The sequence below is a fragment of the Delphinus delphis genome, chromosome 7 (genome assembly GCF_949987515.2).
Source record: "Delphinus delphis chromosome 7, mDelDel1.2, whole genome shotgun sequence".
NCBI lineage: Eukaryota > Metazoa > Chordata > Mammalia > Artiodactyla > Delphinidae > Delphinus > Delphinus delphis.
The window spans coordinates 71,651,751-71,679,091 of NC_082689.1; the positions used below are offsets into that span (position 1 = coordinate 71,651,751).

General features: G+C 36.6%; 1 protein-coding gene across 20 annotated transcripts in view; it reads left to right on the plus strand.

The window, feature by feature from the left end:
- BAZ2B (bromodomain adjacent to zinc finger domain 2B) overlaps window positions 1-27,341 on the plus strand; it is a 382,464-nt gene that overhangs the window by 35,785 nt on the left and 319,338 nt on the right. For 19 of the 20 annotated variants that reach the window (XM_060016702.2, XM_060016712.2, XM_060016708.2 and 16 more), the window contains exon 3: window positions 22,955-23,054. The exons of the other annotated variant lie outside the window; for it this stretch is intronic. The gene's annotated coding sequence lies outside the window, so the exon portion shown is untranslated. The remainder of the gene's footprint in view (window positions 1-22,954; window positions 23,055-27,341) is intronic. 20 annotated transcript variants of the gene reach the window in all.

Consider the following 27,341-nt stretch of genomic DNA (forward strand, 5'->3'; position numbering starts at 1 on the left):
TTTTAAAATTCATAGATGTGCATTCTTTCTAAATAAATTATACTTACATTTTACTTGGTATCTGTAAATTATTAATAAAATTTCTACAGCCTCAGTAGAACATTTTTGTATGTTTGAGGAGATATGGGGATATATGTATATGTATAGCTAATTCACTCTGTTAAAAAGCAGAAATTAACACACCATTGTAAAGCAATTATACTTCAATAAAGATGTAAAAAACAAACAAACAAATAAATAAATAAATAGAGTGGAAACACTCATATCTCCCTCTTACGAAAATCATAGAGTTCTATGATTAAATTCATAAAACTTTATATTACAAAATTAATGAGCAGTATAGTTCAACATGCATACATGAAAGGGCATAAAAAAAGATTTCGACATTACTCTTAATTCTTTCAAGCAATGATACCTCCACCCTCAAATTCCATTTTAGTAAATAAGCATGATGTGGACAGCTTGGCCTGTTTTTGTTTGTTGGTTTATTTGTTTGCTTTTGCGGTACACAGGCCTCTCACTGTTGAGGCCTCTCCCATTACGGAGCACAGGCTCCGGACGCGCAGGCCCAGCGGCCATGGCTCATGGGCCCAGCCGCTCCACGGCATGTGGGATCTTCCCGGACCAGGGCATGAACCCGTGTCCCCTGCATCTGCAGGCGGACTCGCAACCACTGCGCCACCAGGGAAGCCCAGCTTGGCCTGTTTGACAGGAAATTCTGTATATGAAAATGTAGGGACTTCCCTGGTGGCACAGTGGTTAGGAATCCTCCTGCCAATGCAGGGGACAGGGTTCGAGCCCTGGTCCAGGAAGGTCCCACATGCTGCAGAGCAACTAAGCCTGTGCGCCACAACTACTGAGCCTGCACTCCAGAGCCCGTGAGCCACAACTACTGAGCCCATGTGCCACAACTACTGAAGCCCGTCTGCCACAACTACTGAAGTCTGTGAGCCTAGAGCCCGTGCTCCACAATAGGAGAAGCTACTGCAGTGAAAAGCCCAAGCACCACAATGAAGAGTAGCCCCCCATTGCCACAACTAGAGAAAGCCTGCAGGCAGCAATGAAGACCCAACACAGCCAAAAATAAATAAATAAACAAACAAATAAATATTTTTAAAATGTAGCATTTCTTGGGACTTCCCTGGTGGTCCAGTGGTTAAGACTCCACGCTCCCAATGCAGGGGGCCTGGGTTCAATCCCTGGTTGCGGAATTAGATCCCTCATGCTGTGACTAAAGATCCCACATGCAGCAACTAAAGATCCTGCATGCCACAACGAAGATCCTGTACGCGGCAACGAAGATCCCGTGTGCCACAGCTAAGGCCTGGCGTGGCCAAATAAATAAATGAATATTTTTAAAAAAGAAAGAAAATGTAGCATTTCTTAGAGAAGGTTTTTAAAATACCTCTTTGTTCTGTGACGTATAAGAAGGTTATTACTATACCAGATGCTTCTATTTTGTGTCTTAGAAAGTCATTGTAGGAAATAATTTCTTCCAGACTATAAGAATGAATAAGAAAAGTGTGCAAATGAGGATATAGTTATGCTTTAACTCTTAGTGACACTAAGAGTATATTAATAAATAATGTAAAAAGGAATATGAATAAGGATAGTTACAATGTAACAAAGGTACAATTTGTATAATCTCATTTTTATATAAAAGAATGTATACAGTTGTTCCTTGGCATCCGCAGGGGATTGGTTCCGAGACCTTCTGAGAATACCAAAATCTGCCATTGCTCAAGTTCCTTATATAAAGTTTGCATATAACATATGCATGCACATCCTCCTCTATACTTTAAATCATCTCTACTCTACTTATAATACCTAATGCAATGTAAATGGTATGTAAATAGTTTCTGGTACACGGCAAATTCAAGCTTTGCTTTTTGGATCTTTCTGGAATTTTTTTTTTCAAATATTTCTGACCCATAGTTGGTTGAGTCCATGGATGTGGAATCCTCAGATATGGAGGACTGACTGTATATATGTGCATAGAAGATTTCTCAGTCCTTGTCAATCTACAGGTTGCTACTATTGGTGTGTCATGAAATCAATTTAGTAAGTCCACAGCGAGCATTTTTTCAAGTTAAATAGAGTTGAAAATGTCAGTGTTTAGCACATAGTGTAATTACTATTACTGCAACATTTATTTCAAGTGTATATGTGTGTACGACTGATTTCTGGGTTGTGATGTAAAATGCATTTCTTATTTTGAGTCTGAATTTTAAAAAGTATTTGAAAAATATGTTTCTAGAACTGTAGACCAAAAACATTTAAGAGTGGACCTCTGAGGACTTCCCTGGTGACGCAGTGGTTAGGAATCCGCCTGCCAATGCAGGGGACACGGGTTTGAGCCCTGGTCCGGGAAGATCCCAAATATCACGGAGCAACTAAGCCCGTTTGCCACAACTACTGAGCCTGCGCACTAGAGCCTGTGCACCACAACAAGAGAAGCCACCTCAATGAGAAGCCCGTGTGCCGCAACTAGAGAAAACCCACATGCAGCAACAAAGATCCAATGCAGCCATAAATTAATCAATCAATTAATTAATTAATTAAAAGAAAAAAAGAGTGGACCTCTGGTTACCAGAAGAAAGATTTTTGCAGTTAGATGTTTTGGGAGAAAAGGTCTGGAAGCTTTAACTTCTAACATGGATTTTTATTCAAGGCATACGGGCTTCAGTAGTTGTGGCTCACAGACTCTAGAGCACAGGCTCAGTAGTTGTGGCGCACGGATTTAGTTGCTCCACGGCATGTGGGATCTTCCTGGACCAGGGCTCAAATCCATGTCCCCTGCATTGGCAGGCAGATTCTTAACCACTACGCCACCAGGGAAGTCCTGGAAGCTTTAACTTCTTTATACTCTTTTTGCATAAACAGTACAGAGAAACAAGGTAACAAAATCATGCAAATTGGTGATTAATTTGCAGCTTCCAAACAAAGTTAATACAGTTTGTCATATCTTCCCTACCATGATCTCTTCATAGCTCTGTAGAAGCTTCTGAAGCCTGTTGTCAACTCTCTTCCTCTCACCTTGCTACTTAAGCCATGTTCCTCAGAGCTGGCTAAATGTGCTATGTAATATACAGTATATGGACCACATTAATTTTCTAACATCCTTCATCCTCCCATAAAATCTGAATTCTGAAGTATTTCTGGTCCTAATATTTCACATAAAAAGTTGTTGATTTATTTCTTTGTTATTTCATCAACAGTTGATGAAATGCCTGCTGCCAGTCTTAATTTTCATACTTTTAGGAAATCTATTTATACTTTCTGGTAGATTTAAGATTTTCTCTTTATCTTTAATATCCCACATTTTCATCATAATGTATCTGGTTGTGACTCTTTATTCTGCTTGTGCATTATCAATCTGTCGATTTAAATATCTCCTCAGTTCTGGAAAATTTTCAGCTATTATCTATTCAGTATTGCTCCTCTATTATTCTCTAAGTAATTTCTAATATTATTATTACCTATATGTTGGAGCCTTTAGTACTATCTGTCCTGTCTCTTAAATGTACTTTTCTATTTTTATTTCTATATCTTTCTGTATTGAGAATTCATCCTATTTCCTTGGCAAACAGTGTTGTATAACCAAAATCTATTTCCTCCACTTTTTCTTTATGAACACTTTTTCATTGTTTACTCAGTGGGTGACTGTGTGCTTTAGAAGAGACATAAGGAGTACAGACACATTGGAACACTGTTTGGCAGTTTCTTAGAAAGTTAAACATGCACTTACCATGCAACCTAGCAGTCCTATTCCTAGGTATTTACCCAAGAGAAATGAAAACTATGTTCACACGAAAAAACTACACATGAGTGTTTGTCAAAACCTGGAAACAACACAAATGGCCCTCAACTTGTTAATGGATAAACATAGTATGGTACATCCATGCAGTGGAGTACTTCTTAGCAATACCAAGGAATGAACTACTTATAAGTGCAGTATAATATGGATGAATCTTATGTGCATCTTGCTAAGAAACCAGACTCCAAAGGCAACATACTGTAATCATTGTGTTTATATGACATTCTGGAAAAGGCAAAGCTATAGGGACAGAACTAAGAGGACAGTGGTTGCTGGCAGCTGGGTGAGAGAGGAGTTAACTACTCTGGTAGACTGAATAGTGGCCCCCCCAGAAATGTCCACACCTTAATTTCTAGAACCTAAAAATGTTGCTTTGTATGGCAAAAGGGACTTGCAGATATGATTAAGTGAAAGAACTTGAGATGGGACATTTATCCTGGGTGAATCCTAGATATAATCACAAGATATTTTATAAGAGGTTAATAGAGAAGGTGGCAATAGGACAACAAAGCAGAGATTGGAGTAATGTAGCCAGGAACCAATGGATGCTGGCAGCCTCTAGAAGCTGAAAGAAGGAAGAAACAGATTCTTCGAAGTCCCCAGAGGGTAGCACCCTGTCAGGACCTTGATTTTAGCCCTAAACAACTCATTTCAAACTTCTGACTTGCAGAATTGTAAATTGGTGTTTTTAAGGCACCAAGTTGACACATCTTGGCTATTGTGAATATTGCTGCAATGAACATAGGGGTGCAGACATCTCTTTGAGATCCTGTTTTCATTTCTTTGGATGTATACCCAGAAGTAGGATTGCTGGATCGTATGGTAGTTCTATTTTTAATTTTTTGAGGAGCCTCCATACTGATTTCCATAGTAGCTGTACTAATTTATATTCCCACCAACAGTGTACAAAGTTTCCTTTTCTCCACACACTGTGTTAGTTTAACTAAAGGTTTGTCACTTTTATTTATCTTTTTCAAAAACCAACTCTTAATTTTATTGATCTTTTTAATTATTTTTCTGCTTTCTATTTCATTTATTTCTGCTCTGATCTTTATTTCCATCCTTCTACTTAGTTTGTTCTTCTTTTTCTAGTTGTTTGAGGTATAAAGTGAGGTTGTTTTTTTGAGCTTTTTCTTTGTTTTTAATATTGGCCTTTACCCTTTTAAACTTTCTCTCTTAGAACTGCTTTTGCAGCATCCCACAGGTTTTGATATGTTGTCATTCCATTTTCTTTTTTTTCAAGATGCAGGCGTACCTTGTTTTACTGTACTTCACCTTGGTGCTTTCCAGATACTGTGTTTTTTACAGATTGAAGATTTGTGGCAACCCTGGGTCAAACAAGTATATTGGGACCATTTTTTCAAAGGCATTATTTTAAAATTAAGGTATATACATTGTGTTTTTAGACATAATGCTGTTGCACACATAGTAGACTGAAGTATAATGTAAACATAACTTTTATACGTACAGGGAAACCAAAAAATTCATGTGACTCACTTTATTGTGATATATGCTTTATTATGGTGGTCTGGAACCCATGATATCTCTGAGGTATGTCTGTATTTCTTGATTTCCCTTTTGATTTATTCTTTGACTCATTGGTTATTTAGGAACATATTGTTTAATATCTGCAATTTGTGAATTTTACAGGTTTCCTCACGTTACTGATTTCTCGTTTCATACCACTGTGGTCAGAAAAGAAACTTGGTATGGGTTCTAGGTACTTTCACCATAAGCATCTTTGCCACAGACATCTTTGCCACAAGCATTTCTGCAACATAACTAATTGACCTTAAGTCAATTTTTCCGTGAAAGTTAAAATAACTGATTGACGGTTTGGGGGTTGACAGTTTGGTTTCAACTCGTTGAAATGCTTTGGCATTTCTTCTGGTCAGCAACATTATTGATGGCTTTATCGAGATAATAATGATTTGCCACAAGTGTTGGTTTCTTATTTTGAACACATCCTATTGCAGGAGAATAAGGGCAAGAGCCTTGAAGGCACATAGTGGAACCCACATTTCGTGTAAAACTTCGAAATGTCTATCAAGGGACATATGACAATATACCAAGAACAGCTAACAGCGTAGAAGGCTTTCACAATGCAATGCAAATCTCTTTTACAAATATGCGTCCTAGTATTTGGAAAGTGATACCACCTCAATGAAGGAAGAAATTTTGGCAATAAAGAAAAAAATGCAATGCCAAAGGAGGAGATGAATCAACAAGCAAAAAAAAAGTATAAAATACTATGAACAAAAGACTTGGAAAACAAATGCTTAGGTGCAACACACAAAATAAAATCAGTTATTTGCACAGCATTGCCATGAATCTACACACATTTTAAACACATTCAAATACTTTGTATTTCACAGGAAAGTCTTCTTAATTTTGTTGTTAATTTATCATGTTTCTTTATGTCCTTTTTAATGCCCCTCTTTTATTTTTCATTTCATTTTTTATGGCAAAATTGCCTTATGGCCAGTTAGTTATATGGCAGAAATGTTCTTGGCATCTACAGCAAAGATGCTTGTAACTGAAAGTACCAGACGTGCTAGGTATGATTTCAAACTTTTAAAATTAGCTAAGACTTGTTTTTTGACCTATCTTGTGATATATGCTGGGAAATGTTCCTTGTGCACTTGAAAAGAATGTGTATTCTGCTGCTATTTGATGGAATTTTCTGTATATGTCTGTTAGCTCCATTTGGTCTAAAATACGGTTCAAGTTCAATATTTCCTTGTTGATTTTCTGTCTGGATGATTTATCTATTGTTGAAAATGGGGTATTGAAGTTCCATGCTATTCTTGAATTGTCTATTTATCTCTTCAGATCTGTTAGTATTTGCTTGATATATTTAGGTGTTCTGATGTTAAATGCGTATATATTTATGATTGTTAAATTGTCTTGTTGAATTAACCCCCTCATCATTATATAATGACCATCTTTGTCTCTTGTTACCATTTTTGACTTAAAGTCTATTTTGTCTGAAATAAGTATGGCTACCTCTCCTCTCTTTTGGTTTCTACTTGCGTGGAATATCTTTTGCCATTCCCTTGCTTTGGGCCTATGTGTGTCTTTAAAGCTGAAGTGAGTCTCTTATGGGCCGCATACAGTTGGGTCTTTTTTTTTAATCCATCCAGCCACTCAATGCCTTTTGATTGGAGAATTCAATCTATTTACTTTTAGAGTAATTCTTGATAGGTGAGGACTTACTAATGCTATCTTATTGTTTTCTGGCTGTTTTATAGTGCCATTATTACTTTTTTCTTTTTTGCTGCCTACCTTTGCGGATTAATGACTTCCTGTAGTGGTATGCATTAATTCACTTCTCTTTATCTTTTTCTGTATTAACTGTAGGTTTTTGTTTCGTGTTTACCATGAGGCTTACATAAAGTATCTTATATATATACAACAGTCTGTTTTATAATGGTAACAATTGAACACATAAAAAAACTCTGTCCTTTTACTCCCTTCCTTTTATGTTTTTGATGTCACCATTTACATCTTTTTATATTGTATATCCCTTAACAAATTGTTGAAGCTATAGTTGTTTTTAATACTTTTGTCCTTTAACCTTTATCTAGAGTTAAGTAGTTAACGCATCACTGTAATACATTATTATTAGGGTATTCTGAATCTAGCTATATGCTTACCTTTATCAGTGTGTTATATATGTTCCTATGTTTTCATATTACTAATTTGCATCCTTCTTTTCAGGTCAAAGAGCTCCTTTCAGTATTTCTTTTAAGGCAGGTTACTGGTGATAAATTCCTTCAGCTTTTGTTTACTAGGGAAAGTTTTTATTTCTACCTTCAATTCTAAAGGACGGGTTTACTGGGTAAAGTTTCTTGGTTGTCAGTTTCTTTCTTTTAGTACTTCGAAGAATATATTATCCCATCCTCTTCTGGCCTGCAAGGTCTCTGCTGAGAAATCCCTTGATAGCTTTATGGGGGTTCCCTTGTATGAGAACATTTTTTTTCTCTTACTTGTTTTAGAATTCTTTTTTTGTCTTTGGTTTTAAACAGTTTTATTATGATGTCTTGGAGAAGGTTGTTTTGTATTGAAATTTTGAGGTGACCTATGAACTTGGATGTCCAAATATTTCCCCAGATTTAGGACATTTTCATCCACTATTTTTTAAAATAAGCTTTCTACCCCTTTCTCCCTCTCTTCCCCTTCTAGGACTCCAGTGATACATGTATCATTTCACTTGATGGTGTCCCATAAATACCATAGGATTTTTTCTTCATTCCTTTTCATTTGTTTTTCTTTTTGCCCCTATGATTGGATAATTTCAGTTGCTCTGTCTTCTAGATCTCTCTTCTGCTTGTTCAAGTCTACTATTGAAGCTCTCTACTAAAGTCTTCAGTTCAGTCACTGTATTCCTCAGCTCCAAATTTTTGCTGCTTCTTTTTACGTTTTCTATCTCCTTGTTTAAGATCTGTTTTATTCTTCTCTTGTCTTCCTGATATCATGAAATTGTTTTCCTGTGTTCTCTTGTAGCTCTCTAAGCAATCTGTAGAAAAATTATTTTGAATTATTTGTTGGGCAATTCCTGGGTCTCCATTTCTTTGGGGCCACTTACTAAGATTTACTGTATTCCTTTGGCAGAGACATATTTCCCTGATTCTTCATGATCACTGTAGCCTTGCATAGGTATCTGAGTGTTTGAAGAAGGAGTCACCTCTTTCAGACTTTAGGGACTAACTTCAGTAAGGTAACTGTTTCACCTGGTGGGGGCACACTAGATGAAGTTGTGACCTTGGTTCTAATGGTGTGGGGTGTCAAGTGCAGGGGCATGTGGCCGTACCAGGTACAAAGGGCATGATATCTTTTTGACTCAGGCTGCTGGAATTCATAGCATCGATAACTCTGTGGGCATTGGAGAGCACTGCAGGTGATTTACAGTGGCATCAAGGGCTGTTGGTGTCCTCAGCAACTCTTCCAGGTCCAGCAACTAGGGACAAGGGCAAGCAGTGGTGGGAGCTGGAGTCAGTGGTGTGCTTACACTTGGCTGTGGGGGTCAGCTGCTAGTGCCTATGTCGTGGCAGGGGCCAGTTGCAGACATACATGTAATGGTAGGGGCCAGGGCTGATTATGGGCTTACGGAAACTGTGGAGGCCCTGACTGTTGGCATGCTCTCCTGTGGCTGCCCATGCTTACACCAGGTGTGCACACTGCAGTGGAGGCCAGTGATAGGAGTCAGACTGGGGGCATGCAGGTGCACAGCTGGAAATGCTGGCTACAGGTGAGTACTGTGGTGCCAGCTAGAGACAGGAGGCAGGGCCTGATCTGGTCCCACAGCAGCTGCGGGGCCTTGGCTTTCTGCATGCTCGCCTGTGGGTGTACCCGCTCACCCTGGGCATGTGCACTGTAGTGGGGGCTGATAATGGGTGTCAAGCCAGTGGTGTGCAAGTGCACAGGTGGAGGGTCTAGCCCTGAGCACAGCAGTGGAGGTTTAGGCTGATGTCTTGCACTTATGTAGCTGTAGAAGCCCCAGCTGGCTGCTAGTGTGACTACCAGACTCTGGCAGGGACAGGGAAGGACTCAGGTGGCTAGTGACTTAACATTTGTGCAGCTGCAGTGAGCTGTTTTTAACAAAATTCTATTTCCTGTGAGGCGAAATCTGCCGGTGGTCTTCAGAGGCTATGCTGGCTATTGGCTTTATCAGTAGTGAAATCTGCTTAACTCTGTGAATCTAGATCACTCCTGCTGCATGTCTGTTAGTAATAGCCTCTGCTTTTCTTCCTTGTACCCAGCTGTCTCTATATGTCTCAGCTTAGCTGGTCTGGGCCGGGTGAAACCAAAGCAGTACCTTCATGGAGTGCCCCAAGAGGCTGGAGAAGCTGTTCACCCTGCTCTTCCTTTCCTGGCAAGAAGAACTCTTTCTAACTGGAAAGTTCCTTCTTGGTGCTGAACAATACTAGCTTGGGGGATGGGATGATGCAGCCAAAATGAAGGTGTCTCCCTTCTCTTCTTGTGTGATTATTTTCAGTTTGTTATGTTGCATTGTGTTTCTAAAACTTCCTAAGTGACTTTAGAGGTCTCCCAGAGCTAATTCTGCACATTGATAGCTGTTCAATCCTTGATCTTTCTGGGGGGGATGGGGAAGCTGGGTTCTCCTATGTTACTATTTTTACCTACAACCTCTCCTTAAAATTTTATCTTCCATTTTTACGTTTGAAATATAAGGAGGGAGTCCACTATTATAATCTAACACTGATGTTTACCAAATAGGTAGTATGAAGGCATAAAAACAGACTTATTATCAAATAAGTGCCACACACAGAACTGGAAGAGTTAGCTTAATACAATGGGTGACAAATAAGATTTTAACAATTTCCCAACGAACTATAACCTTCTCCTCCTCTTTTTCTTCCTTATCCTCCTCCTCCTTCTTTTTATCTTCCCATCCTCCCTTCTTCTTCCTCTTATTCCTTTTCTTCTTCCTTCTCCTCTTCTTTTTTCTTTTTACAAGATTAGGCTCCTTTCCCTTGTATACTTTGGATTTTGTTCTGGTACTAATGGCTGTCCAGAACTACCCTGTCAGTGTTTCTCTTGCTCTGTCTTATGAAAAACTACACATTTGGAAGGTAATAGACCTAGGATTAAGGGTACTACAGAGCATTATTTTTTTTCCTAAAATATTGTATACAGACTGCGCTTTGTTGAGAATAATTTCCCCTAAAACCAGAAATGGAAAATTTGTTGCAACTGGAGTCCCAACTCTGATTATGCAGTAGTAGCAAACCTAGAGCTGTGTATTGAGCATTCTGAGGCTACATCAAGGCTCTACAGCAAAGTGTGCCTTGATTGACTATTGACATACGCCATGAGCAGAGGAAGAGGAAATAGTGGACCCATTATTTGCCATTCCCTTCCTGTGTGTTTAAGTAAATTATGATGTATGCCTGGAAGTTTGATTATTCAATGTTTCTATTTCATGTTTCCCATGTATAAGTAGAAATAATTGTCCTCTTAATGCCAATTCCTGAATAGTGGTGAAGTAATTTAGACATTGAAAGTATTTATTTAAATTCTTACCCTTATGAAAGTTATATTTTGTGTCACATTTTCTGTATACATATGACTTATGAAATGCTTCTAATAGTAAATCCCCTACATTTAAGAATTACAAAAGAGCCTAGACACAAATGTTTATAGACTCTTTATTCATAATCACCCCAAACCAGAAACAACCCAGAAGTTCTTCAATGGCTGAATATGTAAACAAACTATGGTATTTCTCTTTACGCTGTACTATGCTATATACCATCCCATATATTATATAGTATACCATAGAATACTATTCAACAATAAAAAGGAATGTACTGTAGATACATGAAACAACTTGAATGAATCCCAGAGGCAACATTGCTGAAATGACGAAGCCATTCTTGAGAGTTAACATTCTGTATGATTCCCTTTATAAACTACCCTTGAAAAGACAAACGTATATTGATAGAAAAACAGATCAGTGGTTGCCAGGACCTAGGGATTGTGGGAATGTGTGACTTCAAATGTATAGTACAAGAGATTTGGGGGGGTGGGGGGTGATAGAAGTGCTCTGTATCCTGATTGTGGTGGTAGTGACATGAATCTGTACATGTGTTAAAATTCATAGAACTATCTACTCCCAAGGAAAATCAATTTAATATAATTTTAGCCAAATTTTAGAAAAGAATGTAGAATAGTAGTTTGAGTTACCTTCAGGTTGTAAGTGTGCTATGGTTTGAAGTGAATGGAAAATTCTGAGGATAAAAAGATCTAAGAAATTCTATATACAAAAAAACCCCAAAGAACCCACCAGTGTATACCTAGTTGGCACTTGGGGTTATTATTTAGTGTCTTATGAACTTGATTTGTATCTTGTATGTACTTGTATTTTGTAATGGAAAGGGTATAAAACATCTATATTATTGATATCACTCTATCACTGTCTGGTTGAATAAACTTGAGCAAGTCATTTAATTGCTCAGGTCATCAGATTCTTTTTCTATAGAATAAGAAGTTTGGATCCTGTGCTTTTTAAACTGAAATACTCCTAATAAGCATTTTACTCCAGAATATGTGTTTGCCTTAATATATAGCATTAAGTAAAATAGAGGCTCTAGGACATGCTTCATTGTTTTTTTTTTTTTTTTTTCTGTTGGCTTCATATAGTTCCTGACATCCCATTACATCCTCTAGTTGAAATAGCGTGAGACTATATAATCTAATAATCTCTCTCCTAGCTGTAAATTTTTGTTTTGTTTTAATTTTTTCCAGATAACTCTTTTGAGTTTTCAGTTTTTAAGTATTCAATTTTTAAATACTAGGCAGAATAGAAAGTTAAGACCACTAGATGGGGATGTAAACAATACAGTGTTTGTTGTTTGTCTTGTGCTCAGAAGTAACTCCACACAGTCTTAAGCATAAGTCCCTGAAGAGTGCAGAAAACAAAGAACAAATCCACACAAGTACTTGTTTTTATCTTTCTAAATGTCGGTGATATGGATTTGGGAGAAATTAACCTTCTGAATTAAGAGTGAAGTCTTTGGTCAAGTAGCATATTGTAAAACCATAATTTCTTTGAATGACTCTCCATGGTCACAATATGTGATATTCATGGTTTTATGACTTTATTTTGTCCTGCTACATATTTAATGATAGGTACAAAATCAGAAATAAAATGTAACAATTAAGATACATTGTAATTTCTTCTTCTGGGTTTTTCCATCCTCTTTTCAATACTTTAAAAAAGAGTGATCATTTGTCTCTTTAAAGGTAAATCTAAAATTATGTTAGTTTCATGACTTAGTAATTTTTAGCTTTCTATATATAATTAGCAAAAACATAGCTACACAAAACATTATCTTTAAAGAATTGCTTTTAAACAGAATACCATTGTGTTATATTAAAAGACTGTGCAAATAGTCTTTTAAAGAGTACTTAGGAAAAAATTAGGGAAAGGGAACTTTCTTTTTTCCTTTCTTATCTCTCAAATGAGGGGAGTTGAAATTGCCTTATTTCTTGAGAATTTTCTTAGCTCATACTATATATTTTTTTACTTTTCAAACAAATGCACATGGTTATTGATAATTATATGAGCTTTGGTATCTATACATCATATCACTGTTGAAGATTACCCTTCAACACAGTATAGGACTTCTATCCAATAAGGGCTGACACTTGTTTTCTTTTAGGAGACTGTCTTAGGTTTTTAGTTGTTCAGTATTTCATCCTCAATATTTGGGCTCAGCTAAAATACAGAGGATTTTAGCACATTTATTATAATTTAAATGATTTATCCAACAGGGAAAACTATGCCAATTTATGGCATAATTGGGATGAATTATAGATTATTACATATCTGAAATTCTCAGGTAAAATCTAGCCCCAAAATGGAGGTCTAAGACTATGATATATATATTTATTTATTTATTAAAGCCTGGTGGGATTTTTTTTTCTTCTTCTTTATTTTTGGCTGCGTTGGGTCTTCATTGCTGCATGGGCTTTCTCTAGTTGCGGCCAGCAGGGGCTGCTCTTCGTTGCGGTGCACTGGCTTCTCATTGCGGTGGCTTCTCTTGTTGCAGAGCACAGGCTCTAGGTACGTGGGCTTCAGTAGTTGTGGCACACAGGCTCAGTAGTTGTGGCTTGTGGGCTCTAGAGCGCAGGTTCAGTAGTTGTGGCACACGGGCTTAGTTGCTCAGCGGCATGTGGGATCTTCCCGGATCAGGGATCGAATCCAAGTCCCTGCATTGGCAGACGGATTCTTAACCACTGCGCCACCAGGGAAGTCCCTATGATATATTTAATATTTACATCTTAGATGAATAAATGTAACAATTTTTAAGGGAGTAACCCTTCTTGTAAGTGACTGTCTACTTTTTTAAGACTGTGATTAAAATACATATAACGTAAAATTTACCATGTTAACCATTTAAAAAAATTGTGGTAACAAAGACATAGCATAAATTTTACCATTTTCACCATCTTTAAGTGTAAAATTCAGTGGTAGTAATGACATTCACACTGTTGTGCAACCATCTGCTGTTTCCAAAGCTCTTTCATCACCACAAACAGAAACTCTGTAACTATTAAGCAATAACTCCCCACTCTTACTCAGCTACTGGTAACCTCTAATCTAATTTCCATCTCTGAATTTGTCTTGAATGACTCAATTTTAATATGATTGCATATTTTTAATTTTTCTACTTGGATGAAAAACATCTAATGTGGTAAAGCCTACTGTTTTCGTTTAGAGAAATTAAAACACTGAGCAGTACTGTGTACATACATAAAAACACACAAATAGCTATGAAGCATCACAAAGAAACAAGCCCCTGGTATCTGTAAGTTTACTAAACATCTTCTTCATTCTTAGGGTTTCCTAAATTCAGGATGAAGAGAGCTTACATTTCTTTTGTACTATCATGTACTTTATCTTAAAACAAAAATCAGTTAACCTATATACATACATACATAATTAAGGTCCCTATTTTATTCATTTAAAGGTGACAAATATAATAAAATAGTATAACATAGGAAATAAATAGAGGAATACAAATGAGAGGGAAAAAGGATTTTTTAAAAATCTTTCATTTTAAAGGTGTTTCCATTTGTTTAACTGTTTTAGGTTGTACTCAGGACACATTAGTTTAAAACTACTAATGGAAGCAGCAAATAAATGGTATAAAAATATTTTTACTGATTTTAAGAAACTGCTTGTCAGATGAAACTATTTTAAAGATAGGACTTGCACTGTAAGTCAAACATAGCCACTGGAGTTTTTCTGAACAAGAGTCAATAGAGACTTATAAAGATTGGTGTCAACAACTAACTATTCATACCTAGAATTTTCTGAAGAGGAAATTTAGACATGATTCATAATTTAATTAAAGGCTTCAGATTTTGGTGTTGCTAAATGGGAAGATACACAGTAAGTAGATCAACAAGTGAACAGAATCCTTATAGAACTTTCTGTGCTAAAATTAATATTTGATTCATATCATAACTAGATATATTGAACAACACTGGTAGGCAAGAGATAATTGAAGTCTTTCACTTAGACAAGCTAATATTTTGTTATATTCTCTAATAAGTTGATATGCTGGGAAATATAAAAATAGATGGATAATAAATCAGTTGGGGAAATATGGAGAATTATTTTTCTGTACATTATTTTAGATAAAAGTGTACCTGAATTGTCCCAGAAAAATAGTTACTTGATCTGTTTTTTAGTATCTCTTTGATGGGCTTTCTTAAGTTTCATAATTCTATAACTGGAAAGGTTTTTTTTTTGTAATGTTTCACTTATGTTGCTATCACATTCTTTACCCTGAACTTATCCTTCATATCCTCACTTGAGTAGAAATGGAGAATAGTTCACTAATGCATACAATTTTTTCTATCTCTGATTGAGGAAACAGAGATTTTAGAGTTGTTTGGCTTGTTCAACATCCATTAAATTACATTCTGTTGGTGCTTTGTTGTACTGAAGAGACTGGGAAGCTGAATATTGCATTTCCTGAATCCCTTGCTGCTAGCATTCTGAATACACATTAGATCCCTCTAATAAAATGCATTCCTGAAAATGTAGAAGGAAGAAGTGAAGTAAAGGCTTCTGCTCCTCTTGGCTGTTGCTGCTAGCCAGCAGGTTCAAGGAGATGTTCAGAGGGGTTGTTCTGGGAGTCATTTTTAAAGGCTTTTTAGAACCTCTTCCTCCAGCCCTTCTTGCAATTTTGTATTCATCTCATTCCCTGTGTCAAATACCTTTGTTATTTGGGAAACAATAGAAGCATTGCCACCAACTCAGGAAAAGATAAGGATGCCTAATATTGCCTTGGAAGTTTTAGAAAGACAAAGAATTTACAGGCATAAAAAATTGGAAAGGAAGAGAAACTGTTTCTGTTTACAGAGGGAATAATTCTATATCCAAAAAACCCCAAAAGAATTAGTGGAAAACCTAGTGAAAGAATGAGAGAATATAAATATCAGGTTATAAAATCAACATTAAAAAATGAACACTTTTGGGACTTCCCTGGTGGTGCAGTGGTTAAGAATCCGCCTGCCAATGCAGGGGACACGGGTTCGAGCCCTGGTCAAGGAAGATCCCACATGCTGCAGAGCAACTAAGCCCGTGTGCCACAACTACTGAGCCTGTGCTCTAGAGCCCGCAAGCCACAGCTACTGAGCCCATGTGCCAGAACTACTGAAGCCTGCGTGCCTAGAGCCCGTGCTCTACCGCCAGAGAAGCCACCACAATGAGAAGCCCACACACCGCAATGAAGAGTAGTCCCTGCTCGCCACAACTAGAGAAAGCCCATGAGCAGCAAATGAAGACCCAACACAGCCAAAAATAAATAAATTTAAAAAAAAATTAACACCTTCATAGACTCAAAAATAAGCAGTTAGAAGATGTAATGGAAGAGGAGACTAAATTTTTAGTAGCAAGACAAAAATAATGCAAGAAAAAAAATCTAGATATAAACTCAATACAAAATGCCTAAAACCATAAAAAAAACAAACAAAAACCACACAGAAGGAGCCCAAAGGAGCCATGAACCAATAGAAAGGCATATTATGTTTTTGGATATAAATTTATTAACATCATTAGAAGGTCAGTTTTTCTTAATTTATAAATTGAAATGTAAACCTCAGTACAAATATCCTCCTTTTTGTTTCTTTAGTTCATAAAGTTTATTAAGAAAAACAAAAAAAGCAAGAATAACCATGAAAATATTATAAAAATGATATTTTAAAAAAATGATACAAATGAACTTATTTGCAAAACAGAAATGACTCAGAGACATACAAAACAAACTTATGGTTACCAAAGGGGAAGGGGAGGAGGGATAAACTAGGAGATTGGGATTAAAATATACACACTACTATATGTAAAATAGATAACCAACAAGGACCTACTGTATAGCACAGGGAACTAAGTGTCTTGTAATAACCTAGAGTGGAAAAGAATCTAAAAAACAAATATATATATATATATATATGTATAACTGAATCACTTCGCTGTAACCTGAAACTAATACAACATTGTAAATCAACTATATTTCAACCAAAAAAAATTTTTTAAGACAATAGAACATACAGTACAGCTACTATAATTTAAACAATGGTTTCAGCTCGCTAATGCAATAGAAAATCTATAACTAGACCCAATTTGTTAAAATAGCATTTAAAATCAGTGGGGAAAAGAAGGACTTTTAAACAAGTATTGTTGGGATAAACTAGATATACACATAAAGGAACAGCTGTAAGTGAAATGTTTCTCAACCATACACCAGAATAAATTCCAAATTGAACTGTGAAAAATGGAAATGTACAAAGTGAAACCATATAGTTACTAGAAGAAAACATGGATTAATTTCTTTATTACCTAGGAGTGGATAAATCTTTTCTAACCATGATAATAAACTATTGATAAAACTGACTATTAAAATGTTTTAAATCAATAGTTCATGATAATAAAATAAACTATTGATAAAATTGATTATAGAAAAACATTTATTTTTCAAAAATAAGTTTTTTGAAAAATAAAAAGCCCAACTTTCAAACTTATAGAAGAATTTTCTTTTATACTTTTCACCTCAATTCATAACTATTAACATTTTCCACATTTGCTTTCTCTCTCTTTCTATAACAGATACATTATTACTATTATTATTATCATCTGTTTAATAATAGTTGCAGGCATCATGACCCCATACCTTTACTTTAACATGTATCTGATAAAAACAAGGATATTCTGTTACATTACTATAGTATAATTATAAAAATCAGGAAATTCACAATTGATAGACTACTAGTATCTAATAATATGCAGTCCTCTTTCAGAATTTGTCACTTTTATCTCAGCTGTTCCTTATAACAATTATTTTTCTCATGTATTGTCATTAATTGTCATGTCTTGTTAGTCTAATCTGGAATACTTCCTTAGCTTTTGTCTTTTATGAAAGTGACATTTTTGAAGTGTAGTCCAATAGTCTATAGAATTTCTTTAAAATTGGGTCTGCCTTATTGTTTTCTCATTAAATTCAGATTATGCATTTTTTCATAGCTTTATTGAAATACATTTCACATACCATAAAATTGACCCACTTAAGTTGTACAGCTTAGTGGTTTTTGATATATTCACAGAGTTGCACAACCATCACTACTGTCTAATTTTAGAATATTTTCAAACTCCAAAATGACATTAGCAGTCATTCTCAATTCCTGCTCTTCTCCCCACCCCTACCATCCCAGTCCTAGGCAACCACTAATTTAGTCTCTATGAATTTGCCTGTTCTAGACACTGCATATAAAAGTAATCACAAAAATGTGGATTTTTTTTTTTTTTTTTTTTTTTTTACTGGTTTCTCTCACTCAACATAATGATTTCAAGGTTTATCCTTGTTGAAGCATGTACTGGTATGCCAGCCATTCTTTTTTATTACCAATTAATATCCCAGTGTACAGATATACCCCATTTTGTTAATCAGTTCATCAGTTGATGGACATAGGTTGTTTTCACTTCTTGCCCGTTACGAATAGTTTTTTTTTTTTAAAGAACATTTATTTATTTATTTGTTTGTTTATTGGCTGTGTTGGGTCTTCGTTGCTGCGCGTGGGCTTTCTCTAGTTGTGGCAAACCGGGGCTACTCTTCGTTGCGATGCGCGGGCTTCTCATTGCGGTGGCTTCTCATTGCAGAGCACGGGCTGTAGGCACGTGGGCTTCAGTAGTTGTGGCTCGCAGGCTGTAGAGCGCAGTCTCAGTAGTTGTGGCGCACAGGCTTAGTTACTCCAGGGCATGTGGGATCTTCCCGGACCAGGGATCGAACCCATGTCCACTGCGTTGGCAGGCGGATTCTTAACCACTGTGCCACCAGGGAAGTCCCTGAGTATGTGTTTTTAATTCTCTTGAGTATGGAGAGTGGAATTTCTGGATCACGTGGTAGTTCTATGTTTAGCATTTTGATGAACTGCCAAACTGTTTTGAAAGCAGCTACACCATTTTACCTTCCCACCGGCAATGTGTTGATATCAGGGTTCCAATTTCTCTGCATCTTCACTGATACTTGTTATTGTCTATCATTTTCATTTGCTATCCTAGTGAGTGTGACGTGGTATCTTATTGGTTTTTATTTGCATTTCCCTAATAACTTATGATATTGAGCATCTTTTCATGTGTTTATTGGCCATTTGCATTTCTTATTTGGAGAAATGTCTATTTAGATTCTTTGCCCATTTTTTATTTTTATTTTTTGGAATGGTAAGTTTTTTATATATTCTGGATAAAAGTCCCTTGTTAGATATATAATTTGCAATTGTTTTATCCCATTTTGTGAGTTGTCTTTTCACTTTCTTACTTGTGTTCTTTGAAGCACAAAAGATTTTTATTTTAATAAGGTCCAATTAATCCATTTTTTTAGTTGCTTTTGCCTTTTTGGTGTTGTATCTAAGAAATTGTTGCCTAACCCAATATAATGAAGATATACTCCTATGTTTTCTTCTAGGAGTTTTATAGTTTTAACTATTATATTTAGGTCTGTGATCCAGTTTGAGCTTGATCCATTTTGAGACCATGTTTAATTTTTGTTTATAGTGTGAGGTAGAGGTCCAACTAAGTATTTTGCATGTGGGTATCCAGTTTCCTTAACACCATTTGTTAAAAATGTTCTTCTTTCCCCATTTAATTCTCTTGGTACTCTTGTAAAAAATCAATTTACCATAGATATAAGCGTTTAATTTTGGACTCTCAATTCCTTTTCATTGATGTATAAGTCTGTCCTTAGGCCAATACCACACTTTCTTGATTACTCTTGCTTTGTAGTAAGTTTCAAAATTGAGAAGTGTGAGTCTTTCAACCTTGTTCTTTCTTTACAAGATTGTTTTGGTTTTCCTGGGTCCCATATGAATATTAGGATCAGCTTGTTGATTTCTGGGAGGAAAAGAAAGCAGCTAGGATTTGGATGGCGATTGTGCTGAATCACTTCATCACTTTGGGGAATATTGCCATTTTAATAATGGTAAGCATTTCAGTTTGTGAACATAGGCTATCTTTCCATTTGTTTAGATCTTAATTTCTTTCAGCAATGTTTTATAGTTTCAAGTGTACAAGTCTTGCAGTTCTGTTGTTAAATTTTTTTCAAGGTAGCTCATTTTTTTAAAAAATTTATTTATTTATTTTTGGCTGTGTTGGGTCTTCGTTTCTGTGCGTGGGCTTTCTCTAGTTGCAGTGCATGGGGACTACTTTTCATCGCGGTGTGCAGGCCTCTCACTGTCGAGTCCTCTCTTGTCGTGGAGCACAGGCTCCAGACGCGCAGGCTCAGTAGTTGTGGCTCACGGGCCCAGTTGCTCCGCGGCATGTGGGATTTTCCCAGACCAGGGCTTGAACCCGTGTCCCCTGCATTGGCAGGCAGATTCTCAACCACTGCGCCACCAGGGAAGCCCAAGGTAGCTCATTTTTTTAAGTACTTATTTTCTTTCTGTTACAAGATACTCTATGCCTGTCTTGTTCATTTCTTTACCCAGACTTAAAATGAGCCATTTCTCCAAGGAGCCCTGATTCTGTATAATGGGTAATGGTATTTAGAAAACATTATCAGAATGCTCAGTGTGTTCTAAAATACTCATTGTAGAGAGGAAACTAAGGCTCTCTGAGCTTAAATATCTTGTTTGTTGGCCTTCTGCAGACACTATTGTCAAGTAAAATGAGCCAGAATTGTTTGGAGAACACTGCATTCATGTTTGCAGCCAGAATAAATAAGACTGGTCTGGAATATATTATTGTTGTGAGATAGCAAGAATACTTTCCAAGATGTTTAGAAGTACTGACAAAGATGCCAGTTTCAAAGACCTTTTATTGGCTGAATTTTGATAATTTAAATTTGAAAAAGAAGACCATGATTATAATAACTAGAACTAGTTGAATCTGTAAAAAGCCGTAAGTCCATGATAATGCTCAAAAAGAACAGATTGTGTTCCGTAAAATCATACCTATATATGTCTGGGGATCTATGGTCCTCAGTTACAAAATACACAAAAATATATACCTCATGGCTACTGGCTAAATAACTCATCAAGGATCAAGGAGTAGACTGTGGAGAAATGGATCTGTAACTGTGGTCCTTAGACCATGTTCAGTATAAGAACCTTCCCAATACAAGTGTGGTTGTACATATGTTGAAGGAGCCTTCAAGGAAGTCTGCGGCTTAGTTCTGGACAAATGCTCAGGGAAGCTTGGGATTTGACCTATAACTCACCTACCTCTCAGTAAATTCCCCCATGCTAGGTGTACATTGTATACATATATCAGGTTAGCTGGCAAACACTTTCTAGAATCTCAAGCAGTGGGAGAAGTCAGGAAGCTATAACACTCCCCTCCTATCAGGAGTATAAAGTAGGTGCTGCATATCCCTGCAAAAAAACTTCATTCTGTTTGGTTAGTATCACGCAACTGTGTATTTCCACGAGGATTCTAGGGACCCAGGATGCTGTACAGGAGGAAGTGTTGTCTAATTTCTATTTTTCCTATTTTAATGAAAGTCATATAGTTCTTTTTGTGTTTATCCTTCCCAATTGACACATTTATAGGAAAGAAAAAGTAGACAATTTTGACAGCTGTTGAAGATTCTTTATGTACAATGTGAGTCTTTGGAACTAGCAATTAGAAGGTTACAATTTGTGTATTAAACTGGTAGAATAATATAAATTAACTAAATGATAATCCTTAAGTGTATCCACAGTTGTTATACCCTTTGATCTTCAGCATTTTTGAAGTGTGTACCATAAATCCCATTGTTTGACTACGAGCGCTCATATTTTTGAGCAAAATTACTATTACTATTTTCCTGTCAACCGGAAAACTATTCTTATATCATATACAAAAGTTTAGAATGTTTATTTATGGAAAATTAAATAGTAATTTCACTATAACATGATAATGATATATTTTTTAAAAAAGGCAAAAGACAAAGGGTTTGTGGGATGAGTGTGATGTGAAGAATTTTCAGGTCACTCTGAGGTCTGACAGAATGATTATATAATTGTATATTTCCCAAGTGAACCATTCTAGGAGGAGTTGAACAATATTGCATGCAATTGGGATTTGTTGTTTTATAAAAGAATTTATTGATATAATTACAAACTATATCCATGAGAAGTGGCTGTTAGTGAAGAAAATACATGGTGAAAGGCAATTAGCATAAGCATATCCAGTCTTTGATCTTAGTGATATAAATATATTCTTTACTAAGAATATGTGAATCCTTTGTTTCTATTAGTTTGACCAATATCCTGAGTATCTCTGAGCAGAAAACATTCATGTTCACCTGCTGAGCAGGCCTCTGATGACTTCAGGAAGACTAGACAATTTTTTCTTTTGTCTTATTGGTGAAATCACCCCATAAGTTCTAACTATCCTATCTGATTTGTTCTCTTCTTTTTAAAATTGGAACTTTTACCTCTGAACTTATTTAAAAGATATTATACTACTCATTTTAAAAAGGATTTAATGTAGCATCTTCTAGAAGGGGTTAGTTTTTGATGTCTTATGTAGCTACTAAGTATTTTCTATCTTAGTGCATATCTCTCCTTCATGTATTTTTTTTTATTTGGAATGGTCCTTTGGGAGAATTAAAGTATTTTCCAGGAACTCTGATGACTCAGTTGAATTATAAAACATCAACTTGTAAGTGAGCAGCTCTGGTCATTCCAACATGGACAGGTTATGAGTAAAGATAGTAGGAAGGACTAGGTTTAGAGGACTGATATATTGGATATAACAGGAAATCAAGGGATGAGGTGTGTTGCAGTGCAGTTTAGATCCATGAGGGCTATTCTAAGAAAACTATGCCTAGACACATTACAAAATGAAACCCTAAGATAAAGAGAAAATCTTGAAAGCAGACAGAGGAAAGTGATGCTTTACATACAAAAGAACAGTGATTCAAATGCCAACAGATTTTTCATCAGAAATCAGTGGCCATAAACGAAAACAAAAACAACGGAAGAAATCATAGTGGCCAGGAGACTTTAAAACTGAAACTTCAGTCAACCCAAAATTCTGTGTCCAGTGAAAATATCCTTCAGAAATGATGGCAAATTTAACACAATTTTATAAATGGAAAACTAAGAGAAATTTGTCTCCAGCAGACCTGTACTACAAGAAATGGTAGTGGAAGTTCTTCAAAGGAAAAAAGAATATTAACAGAAAAGTTGGATCTTCAGGAGCAAATGAAGAGCATCAGAAATGGTAAATATCTGGATAAAAATAAAAGACTATTTTTATCCTCTTAAGTTCTTTAAAAAAGACCTGTGGATGTTTAAAAGAAAATTATAACATTGTTCTTTGGGGTTTTCAATGTATGCAGATGTAATCCATAAGTGTATAATAAAACAAATCAATAAGCTGCTAGGAAATATATAAAACTATTTCAGAGTGTGGTTGGGGGGAGGTGGTTAAAGGGACTGTATGCTTGTGAGGTGTCTATATTTTGCATGAAAATGTACAGTATTCTGGTTGAATTCTGATATATTTTCTTAAATAAAATACTAAAAAAATACAGAGATATGTCTTAAAAGTTGATAGAAATATTAAAAGGTAAGATTAAAAATTATTTGTTATATTTTTAAAAGATAAGAAAGAAGAAATAGCAGCAATAACAGCAGAGAGATAGAAAGAATAATAAAATATTGAATGAGATCTGATGATAACAGTAATTATATTAAATATTAAAGGTCTAAACACTGCAATTAAAAAGCAGATGTTGTCAGAGTGGATAAAAAAGGAAGACCAAACTATATACAGCGTACAAGAATTATCTTTTAGGTATAAAAACACACAGGTATGATGAAAGTAAATGAATGGACAAAACTATACCAGGCAAACAATAAGCATTAAAAGCAAGGAATAACTATATTAATATCAGATAAAATAGCTTTCAAGATAGAGGGTATTATCAGAGATAAAGAGGGATATTTCATAATGTTAAAAGGACATTTCAGGGGAAATGGATCAAGATAGCAGAGGAGTAGGATGTGGGGCTCACCTTTTTCCCACAAGATACATCAAAAATACATCTACATGTGGAATGACTCTCACAGCACAGCTACTGAATGCTGGCAGAAGACCTCAGACCTCCAAAAGGGCAAGAAAATCTCCATGTAACCAGGTAGGACAAAAGAAAAAAGAAAGAAAAGAGCAAAAAAGGAATTGGGATGGAATCTGTGCCCCTGGAAGGGAGCTGTGAAAGAGGAAAAGTTTCCACACACGGGGAAGTCTCCTCACTGGCCGGGAGATCAGCCGGGACAGAGGGAGAGATTTGGAGCCTTGGAGGAGAGCACAGCAACAGGTTTGTGGAGGGCAAAGCTGAGAGAGACCTGCACAGATTAGCGGTGCCAACTGGCATTTCCCAGGCTGAGATGCTTGTCCTTTGGGGCTGGTGGAGGCTGGGTATTGAGGTTCGGGCTTCGGAGGTCAGACACTGGGAAGAGGACTGGGATTGGCTGTGTGAAGACAGCCTGAGGGGGCTAGGGTGTGGTGTACCACATCTGAGGGAATCTGGGAAGAAGATCTCCTTCCCAGAAGGAGAAGGGTGTGCTTGCCATAAGAGTTTCTTTCTCCTTGTGCTCTCAAGTGGCAGGGCACCGTCTACATGAGTGGGGGCAGGCGTGAGCCGTCGCTGCCATCTCAGACTCCAGAGGCAGTGCGGACTGCAGCCTCTGTGGAGGTTCCTGTGAACAGGTGCAGGTCACCGCCTCTACCTTCCCAGAAGCTTGTGCAGCCCACCAACACCAAGTGTCCCGCAACCCTGCACCAACCACTGCCCCTGCCTCCCCTGGGGTGCATGTGATCCATGCCGCTTCTAAGGGTGCTCTGACCTGGCACCAACCACTGCCCCCACCTTCCTGGGAGTATGTGCAGCCAGCTGCCTTCGCCAAGGGACCCATGACCAGGAGCCAACCGCTGCCCCCGCCTTCCTGGGAACGTGTGTGTGGGCCGTGCATCCGCACACCCCTTATCAAGGGGATAATGGCCAGCACAGGCTGAGGAAAGAGATGGCAAGCATCCAAACCAAAAACAGCACTCACACCAAAAAAATATTAAATCCACATAAGCTATGCAGACATGCTCCTGCATGTAAATAGCCCTCCAACACTACAGTAGATAATTTGTTTGTCCTAAACTCACAGAGTAAGAGAAATATAAGCAAAATGAAGAAGCAGAGGAACCACTCTCAGTTAAAAGACCAAGAAAATTCCCCTGAAGGAATAAACAATGAAACAGACCTCTTCAGTCTAACAGACACTGAGTTCAAAAAGGAGGTAATGAAAATACTGAAGGAATTAAGAAAGGCTATCAACAGAAATGCAGTTTACTGTAAAAAGGGACTAGAAACTATAAGGTGGAGCCAAGAACAATTAGAAAATTCATTTGCCAAGATGAAAGCTGAGCTCAAGGCAATGAATAGCAGAACGAATAATGCAGAAGAAAGAATAAGTGACATGGAAGATAGAATAATGGAAATTACCCAATTTCCAGACAGAAAATTTCCATTTGACGGAAAGCCAAATTAAAAAAAAAAATGAAAGCAATATAAGAGACATATGGAATAATATAAAGCAGGCCAATCTATGCATAACAGGGATTTCAGAAAGAGAAAAGGGGATTGAAAATGTATATGAAGAAATTATGGCTGAAAACTTCCTACACCTAAAGAAGGAAACAAATATCCAGATACAGGAAGCACAGAGAGTCCCAAACAAGATGAACCCTAACAGACCTACACCAAGACATAGTATAATAAAAATGGCAAAGTTAAAGATAAAGAGAGAATTCTAAAGGCAGCAAGAAAAAAAGAGTTAATTACAAGAGAACCCCCATAAGGCTATCAGCTGTTTTCTCTACAGAAACACTACAGGCCAGAAGGGAGGGGCAAAATATATTCAAAGTCTTGAAAGAGAAAAATCTGCAACCTAGAATACTCTACCCAGCAAGATTATCATTTAGAATAGGAAGAGAAATAAAGAATTTCTCAGACAAGCCAAAACTAAAAGAATACAGCAATACTAAACCTATCCTAAAAGTAATATTGAAAGGTCATCTCTAAATAGAAAAGAAGCAAAAAGATATAGGAAGGAGGAAATCACAATTGGAAAGTAAATCACTTAAATTAACCAGGCTACAGATCAAAAAGAAAAAAACTGTGAAAGCAATGATAAATAAAAGGAACAGCAAAAGGATAAACATGAAGATGTAAACAGGGACATCAAACTCATAAAATGTGGGGAAGGAGAGTAAGAAAATGCATATTCTTTTTTCTTTTTTAGAATGTGTCTAAACATACATGACTATCAGTCTAAAGCAAGCAGATATAGGGAGGGGTTAACATACTTGAAAAACAGGGCAATCACAAATCAAAAATATACAGTAAATTCACAAAAACCAAAAAGAAGAGAACACAAGCATAAAATAAAAGGAAATCATCAAACCATAAAAAGAAAAACAACAAGAAAAAGAAGAGAACAAAGACTACACTTGATCTTAGCCAAAAGGCCGAGAAGCAATTGAGAACAAAGACTAAACAAAGAATCAACTGGAAAACAAGATCTGAAATGGCAGTAAATACATATGTATCAATAATTACCTTAAATATCAATGGACTGAATGCTCCAATCAGAAGACATAGAGTGGCAGACTGGATAAAAAAACAAAAGCCTACAATATGCTGCCTACAAGAGACCCACCTTAGAGCAAAGGACACACATAGTTTGAAACTAAAGGTATGGAAAAAGATATTTCAGGCAAACAGAAATGACAAGAAAGCAGGAGTTGCAATACTCATATAAGACAAAATAGACTTTAAAGTAAAGACTATAAAGAAAGACACTATGTAATGATAAAAGGATTAATACAAGAAGAGGATATAACATCAACTTATATGCTACATATAAGCATTTAGAATGCTACACCGAAAAAAACTGCTGAACACATATTCTTTTCATGTGCACGTGGTACATTCCCACATATAGATCATATGATTAAAAAAAAACAGATCAACAAATTTGAAAGGAATGAAATTATATAGAATATATTCTCTTAACCCAACACAATTAAAATAGAAGTCAATAACAATAAGATAGGAATATACAAAGTATTTTGAAATTTAACAACGTACTTTGAAATTTAACAACATACTTTTTTCCTTTTCTTTTGGCAGCGCAGCTATGTGGGATATAAAGTTCCCTGACCAGAGATTGAACCTGTGCCCCCTGCAGTGGAAGTGCAGAGCCCTAACCACTGGAATACCAGGGAATGCCCAACAACGTACTTCTAAATAAATTATAGAGCAAAAAAGAAATTAGAAGGGAAATTAGAAAATATTTTGAAGTGAAAGACAGTGAAAACACAACATATAAAAATTTGGGGGAGGGGCTTCCCTGGTGGCGCAGTGGTTGAGAGTCCGCCTGCCGATGCAGGGGACATGGGTTCATGCCCCGGTCCGGGAAGATCCCACATGCCGCGGAGCAGCTGGGCGCA